Source organism: Monodelphis domestica, chromosome 8, assembly GCF_027887165.1.
Source record: "Monodelphis domestica isolate mMonDom1 chromosome 8, mMonDom1.pri, whole genome shotgun sequence".
Taxonomy (NCBI): domain Eukaryota; kingdom Metazoa; phylum Chordata; class Mammalia; order Didelphimorphia; family Didelphidae; genus Monodelphis; species Monodelphis domestica.
Genome location: NC_077234.1, coordinates 176152477 through 176175579, shown reverse-complemented (window position 1 = coordinate 176175579; position 23103 = coordinate 176152477). Strand labels below are relative to the sequence as shown.

At 34.5% G+C, this 23103-nt stretch overlaps 1 protein-coding gene across 1 annotated transcript in view; it reads left to right on the top strand.

Moving 5' to 3' along the window:
* The window catches only part of NALF1 (NALCN channel auxiliary factor 1), a 731256-nt gene that overhangs the window by 581453 nt on the left and 126700 nt on the right, over window positions 1-23103 (top strand). The window lies entirely within an intron of this gene.

Genomic DNA, 23103 nt, shown 5'->3' with positions numbered 1-23103 from the left:
TATACCACAGTTTGTTCAGCCATTCCCCAATTGATGGGCATCCCCTCATTTTCCAGTTTTGGGCCACCACAAAGAGCGCAGCTATGAATATTTTTGTACAAGTCTTTGTGTCCATTATCTCTTTGGGGTACAGACCCAGCAGTGCTATGGCTGGGTCAAAGGGTAGATATTCTTTTGTCGCCCTTTGGGCATAGTTCCAAATTGCCCTCCAGAATGGTTGGATCAGTTCACTAGTTTTGATTTCTTTATCTGAAAATTGCCTATTCATGTCTCTTGCCCATTTATCAATTGGAGAATGGCTTGTTTTTGTACAATTGATTTAGCTCTTTATAAATTTGTGTAATTAGATTTTTGTCAGAGTTTTTTATTATAAAGATTTTTTCTCAGTTTGTTGCTTCCCTTCTAATTTTAGTTGCATTGGTTTTGTTTGTACAAAAACTTTTTAATTTAATGTAATCAAATTTGTTTACTTTATATTTTGTAACTTTTTCTAATTCTTGCTTGGCCTTAAAATCTTTCTTTTCTTAAAGATCTGACAAGTATATTATTCTGTTTACCTAATTTACTTATAGTTTCCTTCTTTATATTCAAGTCATTAGCCAATTCTGAGTTTATCTTGGTGTAGGGTATGAGATGTTGGTCTAAACCTTATCTCTCCTATGCTGTTTTCTAATTTTCCCAGCATTTTTTATCAAATGCTGGATTTTTGTATCAAAAGCTGGGATCTTGGGGTTTATCATAGACTATCTTGCTGAGGTCACTTACCCCAAGTCTATTTCACTGATCCTCCCTTCTGGCTCTTAGCCAGTACTATAGTGTTTTGATGAACACTGCTTTATAGTGTCCTTTGAGGTCTGGTACTGCTAGGCCACTTTCCATCAGAATATTTTTTGAATATTTACCTTGATATTCTTGATTTTTTGTTCTTCCAAATGAATTTCATTATAGTTTTTTTAATTCCATAAAAATGTTTCTTGGTAGTTTAATGGGTATGGCACTAAATAAGTAAATTGGTGTCAGCAGGATTGTCATTTTTATTATGTTAGCTCATTGTACTCATGAGCAATTAATGTTTTTCCAATTATTTAAATCTAGTTTTAATTGTGTGGATAGCATTTTGTAGTTATGTTCAAATAGTTCCTGTGTTTGTCTCAGCACATAGATTCCCAAGTATTTTATATTGTCTAGGGTGATTTTAAATGTATTTTCCCCTATTTCTTGCTGCTGAGATGTGTTGGAAATTTATAAAAATGCTGATGATTTATGTGGGTTTATTTTGTAACCTGCAACTTTGCTAAAGTTGTTGATTATTTCCACCAGCTTTTTGGTGGATTCTCTAGGATTCTTTAAGTAGACCATCATATCATCTGCAAAGAGTGATAGCTTGAACTCCTCATTGCCTATTTTAATACCTTCAATTTATTTTTCTTCTCTAATTGCTCCTGCTAGTCTTTCTAGTACAATGTTCAATAATAGAGGTGATAATGGGCATCCTTGTTTCACTCCTGATCTTATTGGAAATGCATCTAGTTTATCCCCATTGCAGATGATATTAGCTGTTGGTTTTAGATATATACTGTTTACTATTCTTAGGAAAGGCCCTTCTATTCCTATTCTTTTAAGTGTTTTTCAATAGGAATGAGTGTTGTATTTTGTCAAAGGCTTTTTCTGCATCTATTGAGATAATCATGTGATTTTTGTTATGGTCAATTATGGTCAATTTCCTAATATTAAATCATCCTTGCATTCCTGGTAAAAATCCAACCTGATCATAATGAATAGCTCTCATGATCACTTCCTGGAGTCTTTTTGCTGCTATACTATTTAAAATTTTTGCATCCATGTTAATTAAGGAGATTGGTTTATAGTTTTCTTTCTCTGTTTTTGACCTTACTGGCTTTATAATCAGTACCATATTTGTGTCATAAAAGGAATTTGGTAGAACTCCTTCTTTGCAAATTATATCAAATAGTTTGTATATTATTGTGATTAGTTGTTCTTTGAAAGTTTGATGGAATTCACTTGTGAATCCATCAGGTCCTGGGAATTTTTTCTTAGGGAGTTCTTTGATGGCTTGTTCAATTGCTTTTTCTGAGATGGGGTTATTTAAGTATTCTATTTCTTCTTCTATTAATCTAGGCAATTTATATTTTTGTAAATATTTATCCATATCAACTAGGTTGCCATATTTATTGCTATATAATTGAGCAAAATAGTTTTTAATGATTACCTTAATTTCTTCTTCATTAGAGGTAAGGTCTCCCTTTTCATGTTGGTTACTGTTAATTTGGTTTTCTTCTTTCCTTTTTTTAAATTAGATTGACCAGTAGGTTGTATATTTTTTTAAAGGACCAGCTTCTTGTCTTATTTATTAATTCAATAGTTCTTTTACTTTTGGTTTTATTAATTTCTCTGTTAATTTTTAGGAACTCTAATTTAGTTTTTATCTGGGCATTTTTAAATTGTTCCCTTTCAAGTTTTTTGATTTGTATGCCCAATTCTTTGACCTCTATCCTCCCTAATTTGTTAATATATGAACTCAAGGATATAAATTTCTCCCCTGAGTACTACTTTGGCTGTGTCCCATAGATTTTGAAAGGATATCTCATCATTATCATTTTCTTCAATGAAATTATTAATTGTTTCTATGATTTGTTCTTTAACCAACTGGTTTTGGAGAATCATATTATTTAATTTCAAATTAATTTTTGATTTGCCTCTCATGTACCCTTACGAATTATTATTTTTATTGCATTATGATCTGAAAACTATGCATTTATTATTTCTGCTTTTTTGCACTTGTTTGTCATTTATGCCCTTAGTACATGGTCAGTCTTTGTGAATGTACCATGTGATGCTGAAAAGAAGGTGTATTCCTTTTTGTCCCTATTTATTTTTTTCCACATATCTATTAACTTGATTTTTTTCTAAGATTTCATTCACATCTCCTACCTCTTTCTTATTTGTCTTTTGGTTTGATTTATCTAGATCTGATAGAGGAAGGTTCAGGTCTCCTACTAGTACAGTTTTACTATCTATTTCCTCCTTCAACTCCACTAATTTCTCCTTTAGAAATTTGGATGCCATAACTTTTGATGTATAAATTTTGATAATTGATATTTCCTCATTGTCTATACTGCCTTTTATCAGAATGTAATTACCTTCCCTATCTATTTTGATCAGATCTATTTTTACTTTGGCTTTGTCAGATATCATGATTGCAACTCCTTCCTTCTTTTTCTTAGTTTAGGCCCAATAGATCTTGCTCCAGTCTTTGATCCTTATTCTGTGAGAATCTATCTGCCTCATATATGTTTCTTGTAGACAACATATGGTATGATTTTGGTTTCTAATCCACTCTGCTATTTCCTTCATTTTATAGATGAGTTCATTCCATTTACATTCAGAGTTATGATAACCACCTCTGTATTCTCCAACATTTTGTCATTCTCTCCTAGTTATGTCCTTCCTTCTTTCACTATATAAGACCAGTGGTTTGCTTTTAGTCAGTCCCCCTAATACCCACCTTTATTATAGTTCCCTTTTTGCCCCCTATCTTTTTGTTCCCTTCTTATTTTTTTAGTGTCTATTAAGTTTTCTCACCCCCCTTCTCTCCTCTTTTATAGTCCCTGCCCCACTCCACTTTTAGTTTTTCCCTTCTCACTTTCCCTGTAGGCTAAGATAGAATTCTATACCCCTGTGGATCTAGATGATCTTCCCTCTCAGAATTGATTTCACTGAGAATAAGGTTATATATTTTCTATTAGCACTCTCTTCCCCTCCTTCTTATAATAATATTCTTCCCCTCTCCTTCCCATGTACCTCTTTGTGTGATATCGATTATCCTATTTATCTTATTCCTTCAATTTTCTCTTGGTGCCATCTTCTATTCCCCACTCCCTTTTACTTTTTTTTTTGTATATCATCTTAGATTACTTATTACCCCAATCTTCTAATTTCTATAATAGTGAATATAATTTTTGAGAGTTACAAATAACATTTTCCCACATATTAATATAAACAATTTTATCTTATTGAAGCCCTTAAAGAAGAAAATATAAATTAAAAAAACATTTTCTTCCCTTTCCTCTCTCTTTCTTATTTACATTTTTATGTTTCTCTTGATCTTTGTGTTTGGATATCAAACTTTACACTTAGTTCTGGTCTTCTCTTTACAAATAATTGGAAAGCTTTTAGTTTGTTGAATGTCCATACTTTGCCCTTGACATATGTAGTCAGTTTTTATGGGTAGGTAATCCTTGGTTGAAGACCCAATTCTCATGCCTTTCTGAATATCATATTCCAAGCCTTGCGGTCCTTTAGTGTGGAAGCTGCCACATATTGTATGATCCTGACTGGTGCTCCTTGATATCTGAATTGTATCTTTTTGGCTTCTTATACTTTTTTTCCCCTTAGCTTAGAAGCTCTTAAATTTGGCAGTTACATTCCTGGGGGTTATCTTTGAGGATTTAGTGTAGATGGGGTTCTATTAAATCTTTTGATGTCTATTTTGCCCTCTTATTCAAGATCATCAGGGCAGTTTTCTTGGATAATTTCTTGTAATACAATGTCAAGGTTTCTGTTTACTTCTGGGTTTTCAGGTAGACCACTGATCTCAAATTGTCTCTTCTACACCTGTTTTTTTGGTCAGTCATCTTCTCAGTGGGATATTTCATGTTTCCTGCTATTTTGACAATCTTTTTGATTTTGCATTATTAATTCTTGCTGTTCTGTTAGATCTTTGGCTTCTAATTGCCCAATTCTGGTCTTTAAAGACTGGTTTTCTGCTATAATCTTTTGATTTTCCACAATAATATTTTGATTTTCCTTTTCTAATGGTCTATCCTGCTTTTCATGGCTTCCAGCTGTTTAATTTTGGTCCCTTAATTTACTTATCATTTCATTTGATTTCTTGGCTTCTTTCTCCAATTTGGAGTCCCTGTCTTTTAACTGTTATTTTCTTTTTGAACTATGTCCCAATTTTCTTGCCAATGTTCTTCCATCTTTTTGATAAGATCTGACTTAAATTCTTCAAGAGCTTGTGGTCAATTTCCATTTTTTGGAAAATCTGGATGCATTTATTTGTATGTCCTCATCTGGTATTTCCTCTGTAGTCTGAATTTTTCCTCCATAAAAATTATCCAGGATCAATGCCTTCTTCTTGTTTTTCTTGGTATTGGGAAGTTGATTTTCCTGGGTGCATTTTGCCATCACTATGGTGGTTTTTCCTTCCCTTTCCAGTCAGATGTCTGAGTGAGGAGGGCAGACTCTCTGTGTATGGAGCTACAGAGCAAGGCTTTGCCTGAGGTCACCTCTATAGTCTCTGGGGCTTCTACTGTTTGTAGCCCTTCTCTGTGCTATCTCCTCAGCAAGGTCTGTGCTTTTCTGCCTGTTGGGGTCTCAAGTCTAGTTGCTCTCAGGGGTAGTAGGTCTTTAGTTGTCTTAGTCACTAGTTGCCAAGGACCTAGAGGTGCCCCTAACTGGTTCACTGATTCTATTGAGCTGGCTCTGAGTCTAGCACACTGGCTCCATAGGTGGGGTGGGGGAGGGTAGATCAGCTCAAGTTTTGGTGGAAGCTATTTCACCCCCTTATAGGGTGGAAATGCCCAAATTCCACATACCTTCAATGCTGCACCCTACTGTGGAGTTCCTATGTTCCTATGAATTCAGTTTTTTTGGCCTTTTGAGGTAGTCTATGTCAGTAGGCACTGATGAAAGGTAGATTCCTGTGTCTAAACTGCAGCCATGTTTACCCGGAAGTCTGAAAATCAAGTGAATTTAGAAGCCTTAATAAATGAATTCTGTAGGGACACATTCACCTCTCTGAAAGCTCCAGGTCAGATGCTCTACCAAATAAGCAGTGATGAGATGTTAGAGGAATATCAGACAATCTTCCTGTCAGGGGAAAAACAAAGCAAAGAGGCAATAGTTACCTTTGATCTTTGTCCCTCTGAAAATCATTCTATAAAGAGACTTGACTGTTAACACTTTTGCACATCCAAACTGACTTGTTAGTATGAATGCTGGTCAAAGAGCTGTCTTGGCTTTAAAAATAATTTATGTTTCAGTAACTATCCCATTCTATTTTATAGGAATGAGTATATTTCCTAGATTTTCTTATTCATAAGTTAAAAATACAGAGTTGAAAGCTCTTCTATGGGGCATTTGTCAGTAACTAATTCATCAAGGAAATCAAATATTTTGTCCTCATGTTTGCTCTTCATCTTGTGACCACAGATGGTTATGGGAATATTTTCATTTCCATCTTCAAACACTACATTACATATCTATCTTTCCCTAAGTGAACCTTTATAATGTTTGTGTTTGGGAGTTAGAAATCAATCCAAGAGCCAGTTTAGCATTGTTTGTAACACTCTCTTTGACATAAAATTAGACAAATCATACTTATTTTTAGGATTTATTTTTATTTAATGAAGAACATATGAGGAAGAATGATATAAAAGTAGTAAATGTCTTTATGTGGCTTGAACGTAAATTTATATTCATCTATTTAGATTTGTCAGTGGAAAAGACATGAGATAATGATAATTATGATAAGCTTAGATTTTTTTTACAAAACATTTTCCTCACCAAAACCCTGTGAAGTGAGTAATAGAGCTCAGGACTTCAATAGATCAGTGTTCTTACCAGTAGTGATTTTCCATCCAACTGTGAAGATTGTAACTCCTGCATGTCTTTTCATCCCCTGTAGTTATTGTCTGTGCCCTCCCACATAAATATCTCTAAAAACACCTCTCTACCTCTATTCATCAAGGATGATGATCTTTAAACATTACATGTGACAAAGGTAGCACTTGGGCTTTCTATTTACCCTTCCTTGTTCACATTACATTATCTACCTGTCATCTTCTCCAATCACTTCCTTCCTAAAGTCATCTTTTAGGATACTTGTTATGTTTGAATCATTATTGGCAACAAGCTATGGTTATGTCCATTCTCACTCTTTCCATTGCACTTTGGATCATGACAGTATTTACACAAGTGAGATTGTAATGTTCCCTGCTTAGAGCCCAATTGTATCCCTGGAAGAATATTAAGAATATTGTTAAACAACAATGTACATATGTGTGTGATTAGAGGTGGGGGAGTGAGAAAGAGGGAGAGGAAGAGAATGGGAGGGGGGCAAACAGCTACTCTGAGAAGACTGAAAGTTTCAAACAATTTCCAAAAGCAATCCAGCACTCTCTTCCTCTAATTCTAGGCCCTGTTCATTGACCATTTGAAGTGCTTATTAAAAAAAACAGAGATAGTGATGGATTGACTAGGGAACTACCCATGTGGTAGTGGAAAACAGACTTCATTTAGTTTTCCTTTGTGAACTACTAAGGCAACCTCTTCCAAGTGTTGTGTATTTGAGAGAGTTTTATGGTATTCTGGAAGAAATGAAATCAGAATAGCATCACTGAAATTAGGAAAAATTTACAGAGGATTTACAGAGAATTCCAATTCTGTTTTGGCTTTGAACTGAACTTCCTCCATGGAAGGGTAAATACCTTTGGTGAGCATACATCTCTCTATTTCACACTTATTTGATATTAGACCTGCTTTGAATATAGAACAGACCCTACTATCCATTTTAATCAAACAAAATCCTAACCCTTTAAAAGAGTAAATAATATATAGAGAATCATCAAGAAAGTTTGTGTTATATATGATCGGTATCTCTCCTGTCCCTGGGAATCAGCCTTCATTAAGAATTCTATAAATTGTCTATTGATATTTTTAAAAGATCAGATTAGTTCTTATGCATTGGAAGATATAATATGTAGGCCTCAGTGAAAATCATAAAATAAATATTTATTTGTCCTAGTTCTCTTCTCTTCTGAAACTTCTGAAACTCTTCTGAAACATATTGATAAGTTTTTTTATTCTAGTTTTTCTATTAACAATTATATACAGTCAGGCCATTCCTGATGTTGACTATGTTAGCTTCTCATGAATCCTTTTAGAAAATGATTATTTATTTATTTATAGATTTATGTTTTCTTACATCTTCTTATATTTGTGGATTTTTACTTGTATATTATTTACATCATATTTTGAGGCTAAACTGTCTATATTGTGTCTGCAATTGTATATATTTAAGTTACAGACGTACCTATAATAATGCGCACACCCATAAAATATTTAATGGGAATTACTGAATTCATTCGAGAAGAGGTTAGTATTCATGGTAAGCCCCCTTCAGTCTTCGTTTCTCAAACAGATCTCTAAATTTACTGATTTTGATGTTCTCTCCAATTATACAGAACAAATTCCAAGGATACTTACCAATCTTGTATCACTCTTGTTCATATCCTCTCATCAGGTCATCACATGGAAATCACTCAAGATTCTAGAGGTCTTCCTTGATTTCTTCTTACATTGCAAGGGTACCAGTGTCTCTAGTTGTCCATCTTTCATGTTGTAATGGTGTCTACATAGTGAATTCATCTTTTCTTTCTAGCATACATTATCTAGAGAACATATTTCACTCCCCTCCTCCTTAGTTCTTCAAGCAGTTTACAATATCTTTGTCTAGGTAGTTGACTTCTAGTTTTGAGATTTTTAAGGAAAACCAAGTTCCTCTAATTTTCCAAAGATGGAGAATAGAGGAGGTTTTTAGCAGCTATTTATTTTCTACCAAAGTTGACTCAAATGCCATTTAAGGTGACTGTAAAGGTTTGTATTTTTTTGTAAGAAATAGTTGCTCTCTCTATGACCAGACAGAAATAAAGGCATAGATCTCACTCTCAGACTTGAGCCTATTCATTGAAGCTAGGTCAACTCTCATCAGTACCTTCAAAACCCTGAAAAAATGAGTAGCTCAAAACTTAATTTGTCCAACTCCATATTGATCTAAAACACACAGAAATGGTAAATGAACTTTCTACTCTAAATCATTACATAGGGACCTGTCCTTGAATGAAACATATAGATTACACACAGGAAAAAAAAAAGAGCCCAGCCACCAGATACTACAGGGAGATTTGCTTGTATTAATACTTTAAAGTTCTCAAAAAGCACTTCACAAACATTACCACACTTGAACCTCACAATACTACCAGAAGGTAAGGAATAGAGGTAGTCTATATTTTTTTCCCCTATGGAAACAGATGTAAAAAAGATAGGTTTTGCCTTTGGCCATATGGATAGTGTCAGAGACAAAATTAAAACCTGTGTCTTAATTAAATGAAAAGTTCCGCAGACTTTGCAAATATCATAGGATCATAGATTTTGAACTGAAAGGGATTTTAAAAGATATCTTTGGTTTTAGAGACCCCTAAACCAGAAAAAAGAAAATCAAGAGTCACATATATTAAGATTAGCATATTTTAGTTTTACTTATTTATTTATTTATAAAGATATTTGTTTTATTTATTTTTTATTTATACATATATAACTCATAGAAAAAGGAAGAAATTACTATTTCACTTAAACGCTCTCTATCTCAATGTCCTCCTCCTCATCTATAAAATGAAAGGGTCAGACTAAGTAGTCATTGAGATCCCTCCCCCCTTGAGATCTACAATCTTGGAATTTCATGTTCTATCCACTTTCTAATTCATCATACATCCTATTAAGGGTGAAAGGTCTAAAGTTTGCCAGAGTTATCAGGGGAGAGTTTATGAAAAAAACAAAAATAATAGACAAGAATTACACAGGAGGGATAACTAAGTAGCTCAGTGAGAGAGAACCAGAACCTAAGAGGTCTGGGATTCAAATATGACTTCAGACACTTCCTAGTTATGCTACCCTGAGCAAATTATTTAACTCCAATTGTCTAGCCCTCTGCTGTCTTGAAGGTGATACTGGTATTGATTCCAAGAGAGAAGGTAAGGATTTTTTTCAAAGAATAACACATGAAAGAAAGAAGCATTTATTAAGTACCTATTATGTGTCAGGCACTGTACTAAGCAATTTAAAAATATTACCTGATACTATTATTGTATTCCTTTTACAGTAGAGGAAACTGCGGCAGACAAAGGTTAAGCAACTTGTCCAGGGTACATAGGTAGTAAGTAAGTATCTAAGGTTGGAATTGAATCCAGATCTTTCTGAATGTAGGCCCTAAATTCTATCCACTTTATTACCTGACACAGGATGAGAGTGTACAGATAGGATGTAGTCCATGCTGACTGGGATAAAACCCATCCTGAGGAGATCTAAGATCCACTGAAGTATTGAGGGGGTTTAAAGTGTTTTTGTTCCCTTCCTTTTTGAGGGAAAGAAAGAAAGAAAGAAAGAAAGAAAGAAAGAAAGAAAGAAAGAAAGAAAGAAAGAAAGAAAGAAAGAAAGAAAGAAAGAAAGAAAGAAAGAAAGAAAGAAAGAAAGAAAGAAAGAAAGAAAGAAAGAAAGAAAGAAAGGAACAAAGAAACACAGAAACACAGAAACACAGAAACACAGAAACACAGAAACAAAGAAAAAAGAAAGAAACAAAGAAAAAAGAAACAAACAAACAAACAAAGAAACGAAGAAAGAAACAAAGAAATAGAAAGAGAGAGAGAGAGAGAGAGAGAGAGAGAGAGAGAGAGAGAGAGAGAGAGAGAGAGAGAGAGAGAGAGAGAGAGAGAGAGAGAGAAACTAAGGCCAGTTTCTCCTCTGGTCTAAGCCCTGTTTTATTTGATAATTTGGATAAATGCTGCCCCTTTATCCCAGAACCCAAATTCAGAAAGTACTATAAAGAACCAAAATTGGCAATATTGTATTTGCCATTGCTGAAAAGGTCAATACTTTGGATCTCAGTATTTTAGTGCTGGGAATGGCCTCAGCAATATTTGTCTGGACTCTTTGATTTACAGCTAAAGACACTAAGGGCTAGAGAATTTGAATAATTTCTCTCAGTTCAATTCTTGAATTAGTAGCAGAGAGTGACTTAGATTATGGTCTCTTGACTTCTCATCCAGTTTTCTTATCATGATTTTGTACTTTGATATACAGTTCTTTGGAAGATGGAGTCACACCTCCCTGGCACCTTCATAATGTAGGATTGGTATTTACCAAGGTTTGTCTTTCCCCTAGATATGTAGGTTTTCACTATAGTTAAAAAAAAAGAAAATGTTTAAATTGATAATGAAAAGGGAGAAAAAAATCAACTAGAAACCAATTATTATTATTATGTATAGATGGAGCAGGGGTGAATGGGCCAGTAGGGTATGGAAGAGAAAGTCTAGAAATGAACTACTTTAAGTGAATTCTTTTAGGCACAAACTTTATGAGCCAGTTTCATTAGTAGGATGAGTGACTCTGAGTAGCCATTTCCCATGCAATGCTAATGAGAACCTGACAGCAAAGATCCAAATTTAGATACTGATAATAGCTTTTCCTGGCCTGTAGAAATCTTAAATCAGCTGAATCTTGACTGAGTGAAGGATAAGAAAACTTCCTATATAGGCAGTTGGGTTTTTAGAGGCAAATTGATGCTGTAGAAGTTTATATGCTATGCCCTCTTTCTGGTTAGAACAAGTAGTTTGATATTGAGGCCAAGGATCACACTTGTTGGGCAATGGGGTCCTAGAATAAATTCAATCCCTATAATTAATTATAAAATTAAAGGACACTTAAAATTAATTAAGATACTTCTTAGCCTAAGCATTCAAAGTGCTTATGTAGTAAGGGAGAAAAGATTAATTTTTTTATTATTTTATGCACTAGTTTTCTCAGAAATATCAACTTATTGGGTTGTTTTCAAATAGTAGAAATAAATTTTCTTAGATTACAGGAAAATTTAAGGGAATTCCCAGATATAAAAAAAATGGAAAAAATATAATACAAATGAGGTATTAAAAGGTATTTAGCCTTTTTTATAACTTAGGTATAACATATTTAAGTTAGGTTAATATATTGAAGTTAAGAAATGTCTTTTGTGATAATTTTGTGTTTATTTTCTTTTTCTTTCCTTCTCCCCTTAGTCCCCCTTTTTGTACTGAAAGTAGACAGCATGGGATATTGAAAAGAATCACTATTTAGGACTTAGAAAATCTGACATCTCTTTAGCTTTGGTCCTGACAGCATAAGCTACCTAGTATCGGGCAAGCCACATTGAATGTCTCTGATCCTTACTTTCAAAATCTGCAAAATGAAGATTTTCAGGACTTGTTTTAGAGGTATAAAGGCTTAGAATCCCCTGAGTCTTGTCATCTGGCTGACTTTCCTTTTCTCATTCTGGTTCTAGATCATTGGGTACTAGAACTTCGCTCTTCAGAAGCCCAAGAGTGTCTCTACTTAGTTTACACTGTGAATGTGAAATAATTGACAAAACTTCTAGTCCTGATCACTTCACTTTTCATGAGTTCATAAAAATCTTCCCAGGTTTTTCCACACCATCTTGCATGTCATTTCTTGTAGCACAATAATATTCTGTTCTAATTGTATGCCACAGCTTTTTTAGCCATTTCCCAAGTGATTAGCATCCCCTCAATTTCTAATTCTTTGCCACTACAAAAAGGGCTGCCATCAATATTTTCGTTATGTATAGGTCTTTGATGTCTTTGGAATACTGATCTAGTTATGGTATCACTGAGTCAAAGGATATGTCATTTTATAGTTATATAGCCCTTTGGGCATAGTTCCAGATTATTCTTCAGAATAGTTGGACAACTTCACAATTCCATCAACAGTGTATTAATGTACCTTTTTTCCACCAACATCCCCTCTGGTCCTTGTCATTTTCCTTTTCTATCATGCTAGTCAATCTGATAGATGTGAGATGATGCCTCAGAATTGTTTTAATTTGCATTTTCTCTAATCAGTCATGATTTAGAGCATTTATATGACCAATGAGAATTTTAATTTCTTCTGAATATTGCCTGTTCTAATTCTAGCACCAAAGAAAATATAGTGTTAATGACAGTGATCAGCACTTCAACATTGAAAGCTAGGGATTTGAATCATCTTCTGCAGGACTTAGAACTGATGCTTGTATCTGTTATTGTATCAGTTTTCTCTTGACAATCAGAGATATCATGAGATAAGAGAATAAACATTGAATTCTGAAATTAGAAAATATGGGTTCTAATTCTTGCATATGAGGTTGGCCATTTAGTTATAGTATAAGCATATAAAATACTATTAATTAAAGGCATTTGGCACAATTGCTAGGCACAGTCATTGCTATGTAAATGTTTATTTTCTACCTTTCTGCCCTCCAGTCTTGGGCAAATCTCTTAATCCCTCAGTCTTGATTTTCTTTTCTCTAAAATGAGGAAAACAACAAAACTTGTATTCTCATAAGACAATTCTATATCATCTGATAGAGATAACATGGGACTCAAATGAAATAATTTGCCTCAAAGCACTTTGAAAACTATAAAATACTATCAAATATGCTTGTTAAAATATCACATTATCACATTATCACAATATCACATTAATTAATTGTCCTGTTCATGACTAGTTCCTGGAAAATGTTACTAATTGTACATGCTTATGATTAAGAATTCTACAAACATTAAACCTCCTTCCCATTCTGGTGGTTTCAATCTTGGAGATCTGACCAAGGGAGAAAAAAAGATGAAAAAGATATGAAAAGCTTTCCTGGTTATATTCCTTGAAAGACCTGACTAACTTATAGGGAGTATTCCTAATAATTGAAAGTCCATTAAGGGATATGAGGTTGATTAAGCTAATTGTCACATTTATTATTGATCTTCCAGGAATAGAAATAATGGTTATGCTTTGACTTTGTATGCTTCATTGAGTTAGAACATGGTTCAATTACCTTGTAGTTGTGAGTAATAAGTCATTTTCATTGTGCATGGTATTAGCTAAAATGCATTTTCTTAGACTTTACTGAAATTCAGGATTTTATGCTTCTTCCTGAATTTTTTTGTTAAACTCACTCCTATACAGATAATCATGAAGTCACTTTTAAATCAGTCCTTAAAATATTACTAAATTCTACCCCTTCCTTTCTATTCTCAGAATGACATATCATACAGATTTCTAGATGTGGATTCAAGGAGATCTGGATTCACATCCTATCTGAGACATGACTAGCTTTGTGACTGGTGACATGTCAATTTGCCTTTCTAAACTTTTCCCTCCGTTGTAAAGCAGGACTAAAACTAACACATATACCAAATTGTAATGAGGATCAAATGAGATAATGAATGCAAGGTACTTTGTAAACGTTAAGGTGCTTTATATAACATATGAATCATAATCATTATTATTATAATTATCATAGGTTCAGGTCATTTTGACCTCTGTATGGGCTACAGTAATTGCTTTCTTACTCACTTTTTCCAATATTTTTCTTTCCCATCTATTCTATGATCTACTGCCACACCAATCTTCTTAAAACAATGGGGATTACATCTTTTTTGTGCTCAACCTTCAATGACTCTCAAAGTTCTACAGTATAAAATTTTAGCATGACATTCTAGACAATATACAATCTGACATTAACCTGCCTTTCCAGACATCTTTAAATTTACTGTTATAAAAAGTATAGTTATTCTTGAATACAGGACAATTTCACTTGCTTTTTGAAACCAAAGTAAGGAGCAATCTCTGCTTTCTTCCATTCATTCCGCTTGGATCATCTATTGCCCTTTATTAGTTTATCTTCATAGTCAGATTGGAAGTTACCTAAGGGTAGGGATAATGTCTTATACTTTATACCCCACATGGTGACTTACATTCTGCCTTATAACCAGAAGTTATTTTAAAGTATTTTTGATTAATTAGTTGATTAGAAGTCATTAATATTATATACATCCCTTGGGATTGTTTGTTAAATTAATTAATATTAATGGCCTATAATGTTTATGTAATCTAATAGATTTGACAATTGATGACAACCAAAGATTATTGTATGGGCATATGAAACTATGATCATATGACTGAACTATGCAAAAGAAAAAAAAATGTTTGGTTGTTTTAGTCATTATGGAACTTTATTGTTGAACAATCAGCAATTAATCTATATAACCAAGTCCATTAGGTCATTAATATGGTCCAAATTACTGAACTTATATCTTTAATTTGCTTGTGATTAAGTACATACTTTATACTAAGAAATACATTTTCCTCTGGAAACAAAATGAATATATTTCAAACTTATTTCAAAGTTACACAAAAATGTTATAAAACCCTAAGTTTTGTAGTATTGGCCAAGCTTTATTTTTTATATCTTAAAACTGAAGTGCTAAAATAAAGAATTAGATGACTGAACCATTTCTTTCCACTTCAAAATCATTCCATTTTCTTAGTATTTAAAGCAAACTATCTGAAAGTACAATTAATAATAGACAGTCTTCAACTTACAAACAGATTGAGATATAAAAAAAGTTCTTGAAATTTGTTCATATGAACCTAAGTAACTATTTTCTTTGAGATTAAATTTATAACATCTCTAGGTTATTGAGTTTGCTCACAAAAGTCCACTTAATCCATAATTTAGTGAAATAGCCTTAAATCCTATGCCCCGAGCAATGAGTGTTTATAAGTCAATAACTATAAGATTATATTTTGCAAGTGTCTGTAAGTGTGTGCTCTCATCTTCAGTCTTCTAGTCAGTGCCTACTTGTGGATGTTCTACTTTATGATTCTCTTGAGTTCTCCTAATGTGGGGGGCCAACCCTCACAGGAGGATCCAGGGGGCCCTTATGGGATAACAGCATTGGTGGCACGAGAAATGAGAGACAGTTAAAGTTTCACCTGTAGCCAGACATCATAGTAACTCCTTCGCACAGGCTTGGGCTCATTTTATTTTTATACACTCAATGGTTACACATTCAGTTTCATTTTCAACATTCATGCTTCCTTAGAGATAATGGAATAGGTCATACAATAACTTTTATAAAGTCGTTTGATTCACATTCTATAATTATCCTATATTCTTTAATTCCATGGATTCTAACAACAGATACAAAGCTTTGCAAAAGATATATATGTTCTCGTCATTGGATTGCTCAGCTAGAGGTTGCTTCCTCATCGATCCATGAGGTACCAGACATGCAATTAAGCTAAAAATAATTATTTGTTACAATAACCAGTTACATAACCAATCAGACTTCAAAAGATACAATCAACATAACCCAGTTTAAGTATTATACCAATAACAATCTTTTCATTCTCCAATGTTTTACTAAAGTATCCTTAACATGTTGCCTAGCCTACGAAATGTGCAACAATCCAGTGGATTGGAACGGACCAGCCTTTCCATGAAAGGCAATTCCCCATATTTTGGGGGGTCCCATCTATGACCCCTTATCCAAATAGGCACATAGAAGTCCTTAGGTTAGGGAGTGTTAGTAAGAGAGGAGTCACACAGGGGGGTCTGAGTGGGTATTTCCGTCCTTCCTGAGGGCTGCCGTGCAGTCCCCAGGTTCCACCTGTGACCATGTCAGACAGCATGGATTTGATGGCTCCAGGCATCCCTCCACTCTCTAAAAAAGTCTTATTTTATAACTGCTATATATGATTTAATTTAATTTGGGCCTCTTATTACTTATTCTTCCTTATAAATAGGAGAGAATATAAACAGTATGCTTTGTGCTCTCCATATGTTCTATTCTTTTCAAAAACTACCAAGTGTCTGTTCTGATAGATCATAATGCAATAACTTCTTTGGGGACCTTCTGTGACAGCCAAGTTACTTCAACAAATGCTTCATTGCCCTTTCTTCTTTCTCATCCATCTAGAATCAATGTTTTAATCTAAATTAAGTGAATTATATTCGCAGTGAGGAACGTATGTTCAGATTTAAGCTAATCAGCTAGATGAAATTTTATTTCCAAAACACAGTAACTTTATAGGTAAGAATGTGATTGATTTATAACATTAAAATTAGTTCCAAAAGGATAGAAAGTGAGTCAGTGACTTTTTTCCTCTTGAGAATTAGATGAAAAAGATAGTCTAATGATGATAACACTCGACTCTATTTCCAATTTCTGTGGTACCGTGTGTAAGACTATGATTAATCTTCCCAGTGTTTAAAAATTTAAGTAGAATAAAGCTAATGGGATGACACATCCCAGAATTCTTTTGCATCAATTAAGAAGGGACTTAGTGCTAGAGAAAATTTAGCAGCATCATATTTATTCACAAAATAATTCATCTTTCATTAATGTTCATATTTCCTTCCATTCATCATCATGCTGCTGTATGTGCTGGATGAGTTAACAGGCTCTGCAGGGATATGGTGTCACTGTGTTTCATGGTGAGAAGAGAGAAATGACAAGTCAGTTCTCCTTAGGTAAAGACGATACTCTATAATACCACTTCTGCTAGGACTTTCTCATATAAATCAATATTTTACAGTGATGGCTATAAAAATACATGATGATCAGCTGTGAGTCACTTAACTATTATCAATAATGTAAAACCCCAAGAGAACTTCAAGAGACTCATGACAAAAATAACTTTTTACACCATAGAAGGAACTGATGGAATCTAAATGCAGATTGAGGCATTCCATTTTTAATTTTATCTGTTTCATGAGGTTATGTTCTCCTGGTATGTGATATTCATCTTTCACAATGTGATGGACATGGAAATATATATTTCATGATAACACAGGTATAATCTACATCAGATTACATGGTGACTTGGGGAAGAAGATGGAGTTATAAAATATGGATAGAACAATATTAAAATGATTATTAAAAATTTGTCAACATGTAAAACAATTTTTAAAATCTATTTTTCCAGACCAAATTAGAAAATTACTCCATTTTCATTGGCCTTTGCTGAATGGCACAGTTCAAGAGGCAATGTTTATATATCTAGTTAACATAAATCCTTTTGTAGGAAACTGGGGATATTATGGACTAAAGAGAAGCAATCCATAGTATTTAGAGGGATTTCTATCAAATTACTACACAGCCATCCAAATCTAAAAAATTTTTAAGTTGATCTGTGAATAAAGATTCTATGGGTAAAAAACAGTGTTTCTGAACCAAAGTACCAAGACATATTGATGAGATGCAATGATGTTTTTGGTGTGTTGTGATGCTTTTGAATTTTTTCCTAGACTTTTATCTTAGTCAAAATTTGATTAAGAAAGATGAAGATAAAGGTGTGAGGTAGCTGTCACATTCAAGATATGAGGAATGTAGTCACAAATATAAAATTGACTGAGTTGGAAATTTTTTATTCTTGCATTGGTTTTAACATTGTTACTGAACATCATAGCATCAATCACCATACTTATGTGGTCCTTAGCTTCTTTTGGAATAAAATGAAGAGATGAAAAATAATCTCTAACTTTTCTTCCAATTCTAAAACACATCTAAAATATTTATGGCCTAAATTTTAGGTAATGACTGAATATTGATTGTTCTTGATGGAATTAAGCTCATCATTATTTTATAGGTATATAACATATATGTGTATATGATAGATTCATATATCCATACACAAAATATTATATATATATGCATATATAGATATGTATTTATTATATATTATATTTTAGTGTAGAAAATGTGAGATGGAAAAGATTGCAGAGAACAGGAAAAGTAAAGAAAGAAAAGACTGTTACTGAGGCATCTTTTTTCAAAAACAAAGAGAACAACAAGACAGCCGGAAAGGATTATGATGATAGAGGGCAGCTTTGAAAGCTACAGATTGAACTGATATACTTAATTTGTATTTTTTTAAACCATTCCATTCCATCTTAGAATCAGTACTGTGTATTGGTTACAAGGCAGAAGGGTGGTAAGGACAAGGCAATAAAGCGATTTGCGCAGGGTGACACAACTAAGAAGCTTCAGAGACTAGATTTGAATTGGAACCTCCCTTCTTAAGGCCTGAATCTCAATCCACTGAGGCACATAGCTGACCATTTATATGCTTAGTTCTTTACTGATTTAGGTATTGAAGCATATTTTCCTTCAATAACAGAATACTTAGACCCAATCTTTTCCTATAAGTAGGTGTTATGAAATAGCCAACCATGAAGCTATAACATTAAAAATTTAACAATTATCTGCACAATTAAAATCACTTTTATTAGAACACAATGTGAAAGTTATGAAAGAAGCAATAAAAATTACTTTTCAGTCCAGTGGCATCTTCTGTTTGGAAATCTTCTTATACTTCTGTCAGAACCTTAGAACGTTTTGTTTTGAAGAAGTAAATGACAAAGGCTACTGTTGTTACTGAACAGTCTAGTGAGGTGGCAGAGTTCCAGTTTTGTTATTCACTGAAAAAGGTCGGTCAAAATGAAGAGAATAGCAATAAAGAGATTCTGGGAGGGGAGGTAACACATAGAAGGTTATACATATTGAAACCAGATTCCCATGGATTTAAATATTTACTTTCTAGGAGTATACTATTCAACTTGGTTTCTCAATGTTATTTCCAAAACCACAAAGCATCTTTTAAGCCACAATGGCCCCATTAGCGGTTTTATGATTAAAATGCCCCTGTGGTTTGTCCTCAGTTTTCAAAGGCAATATGCCTGGTGATATGGCTATCCTGAGAGTAGCTATAGCTGCTGGTGTGTGCTTTGCTTTTTGCATGGATCCATTAGTGACAGAAACTAGTACAACTTTTAATTCTGCATGTTTGTCCCAGGGCTTGCTCAACCCCTCACTCCCATTGAGCAGCCCTGTATCTTCTCACTACACACTGGGTTGGCATCTGGTCTACTATTATTTCCTTATCGTTAACTTAAATTCTGCCTTGTTTCAAGTTATGCTTCCCTGTATTATCATGAAGCTTATGATTACCTCTCCTTGTGGCATTATTCATTTTAGCATTATCTCCTTAGGTATTCAGTCACTATATGTGGTGGAGGGATTATTGCTATTATATTGTGACCTCAGTGGAGTACAATGGATGATTTTGTGAAGTAGTTATATGATCTACCTACTGCTGTGATGGCGAACGTATGGCACATGTACTAGAGATAGCCTTCCCAGACCTCTCTGTGGACCCACATGCCAAGGACCCAGTGCCCCAAAACCCCAGTGCCCCAATGACCCAGTGCCCCAAAGATCCAGTGCCCCAAGAACCCAGTGTCCCAAAGACCCAGTGCCCCAAGAACCCAGTGTCCCAAAGACCCAGTGCCCCAAAGACCCAGTGCCCTGAGGTCCCAGCATCCCAAGGCCCCAGTGTCCCAAGAATCCAGTGCCCCAAAGACCTAGTGCCCTAAAGACCCAGTGTCCCAAGGTCCCAGTGCCTCAAAGACCAAGTGCCCTGAGGTCCCAGTGTCCTGAGGTCCCAGTGCCCCAAGGACCCCATGGGCCAGTCCCTTCAGCACAAAGTTCACCAGAGTTCCTAACTAGAAAGGTGAAGCTGGGCTGCTCTCCTCTCCATCTCCCCAGTAGGAGTTAGAGGGTCTCTTCCAGACAGCATCCCTTGCAGGGCAAGATTGCCCTACCGCATTCAGAGGCCTCTTAATTACCTTTGGCTTGAGTGAGACACTAATGTCTTTACTATCAGAAATAACCAATGTCTTTAGTGTACAAAGTATTTATGGGATTTGGGGATGTGCCTTTTGAGTTTGTACTTTAAAAATATTCAAAACTGCAGTGTAGTGATCTAGGAATAAGTTTTATGAGCCTGAGGCTAGCCCTAATAGCCTCTTTCCAGTTCCATAACCCCCTACCCCAGTTTCTTTCATTGGCAACCTTGGCTGCTTTATTCTCTTCAATCTTCATTCAAAGTAGTCCCTTGCCTGAGGGAAAAATAGTTGCTTGTCAGAGGTAGGGATCTCCCCATTAGTCCTGAATCCACATTAAAACAGGACTTCAGCCCTGGGCCAGTTGCTAAAAAGGTTCATTTGGAGGATACTGCAGGAAGGCTGGACATGATGGGGTGAATGTGTCAGAATGATGTCATTTAACCTAAGGTTTATACTTTCCTATAAATAAGGGATTTTCCTGTGAGCTGGGGCTTTTTTTTTTTGCACCTTTCTCTCTCTAAATAAAGTGTTGCATATGAAATAGCCTTTGGTTCCCTGAATAGTGGCTAGAGAAGGTGTACTTTGAAATTTTCAAGGTCCCCTCAATTTCCACTTTGGAGAGGAGCGAGGTATGAGGGGATTGTAGCTCACATAACTAGAGGGGAGTAGAATACTTGCACTGGTCACCTCTCCCACTCCCCAAGCCTAACTGCATCACTCGCCCCCCCTTGCCCAGCAGTCCAATGGGAGTACTTCTTCCCTCCCCTGCGTGGAGTAAGTGGTGTGAGCCAGGCACTCAGCAGGGGGAGGAGCACAGAATGTGGTCTCTGTGGGGTGGCATGTGCTTGGCACTTGGTCTGGGGGGGTGGGCTAGGGTTGGGGACTGACATTCCATCTCAAAAAGGTTGCCCATCTCCGATCTAGTGCAATAATTCATAAATATTATCATGAAGATCTTCTTAATAGTCATTTGATCATAGCATTCATATAACACGTTGTGTTAGCCATTTTTTAGAGACAATTTTTATGTCTATAAGACTGTTTTTCTGCAGGAGCAGTTGGCACCTGTCAGTTCTACTGTGGATAATCTCTCCACATCAAATGGGTTCACCATTATGTTTCTAGCTGTATGACATTGACATTTGTTTTCATTAGCAAACTTCTCAATTTTTTTAAAAAATGGAATTTTCCCCTTCAAGAGCCTAAAAATACTTTTGAAGTTTCTGGATTCTTTTCATGTTTAAGACAAGAGAAAATTATTTTATTAGCTTCAATTCTCTTACCTAAAACTGATAATGATTGAATATTAAATATTTAGGTATCCTTATAGTCATATTTTATATAGTAATTTCTTTTCTCACTAGTTATTCATCTGAAAAATAAGATACCATCTGTATTTTAGTATAATAGCAATATTGTTTTAATGATAATTACAGGAAAAGAAAGTTAGAAATAGTTCCACTTCGGGGATCCCAAGCAAGAAGTTAACTTAACTAAAGCATATTCATGCTCCATCTCAGGAATTTACTTGCAATACATTTAACCTTTGGGAAATCTTTCTTGAAAGATCATAGTAATTGGTCAAAATACAGGCTGAAAATTTTATTCAGACAGAAATTAAATTTTCTGATAGGAATCCTTTCTAGCTTTTTCCCAAAAGAGAAACATTCTTCAATAGTATAGAATAGCATATAGACTACACAGGCTAATAAACTGGCATTTCTTAAGCATCAACTATACACTAGGCACTATGGTAAGATCTATAGATACAAATAACAATAAAAAACAATATAATAAACAATAACAATATTAAACAAAAATAATAATAATCCCTGCTCTCAAATCTAATTGAAGAAATGGAATGCAAAGAGCTATGTACAAACGAGAGATATGTATGCAATAAACAACATTCTCAGAGACAAGACCTAGTGATTAAGAGACAGATGCTTTGAAAACTAAAAGATTATGGCTGAGATTTTAAGGAATACAGAAAAGTGAGGAGATTACTATGAGGAAGAACATTTAAGACATGGGGACAGTTAGTGAAAATACTTAGAGTGAAGAAATCGTGTCATTTGAGAGGAACAGGAAGATGACCAGTGTCACTGGATCACAGACTATAGAGAGGGGAGGGAGATATGAGACCAGGAAGGAAGGAAAGAGTCTGTATGAAGATCCAAATAGAGGATTTTATGTTGTATTTTAGAGGTAGTATGGAGCCACTGAAAGTTGTTAAATGAGGTTAGAAGAATGACAATATACCTTTCTCATAGAGAAAATACCTAGTATTATATGTAATATATATAATACTCACCTTTCTTGACTTTTCAATTCACTCATCAAATTGTTTATTACTTAATAAACATTTTTCTAGCTTTATAAATGCCGTTAGTGAATTCATCTTTGAATGGTCGACTATCTAGTAGTTTTCTGAAAGAAAATTATTCTTCCGTATGTAAGATAAATAGAATAATTTTAAATTGTACATTGGCTATGGAAGGGGGTGGAGGAGAGGAGGGAAAGAAAATGACTCATGTAGCCATGGAAAAATATTATTAATTAATTAATTTAATTAAATGAATAAAAAATTTTGAGTGTGTCTTTGCTATGGGAATTTCTGAATAGAGCAATGAATTTCATTTCCATATCTCTAAACAGATTTTCAAACAATACCTAGAACATTCAAATCATAACCTACACTTTCAATTTTTTAAAATCCTTACCTTCCATCTTAGAATCAATAC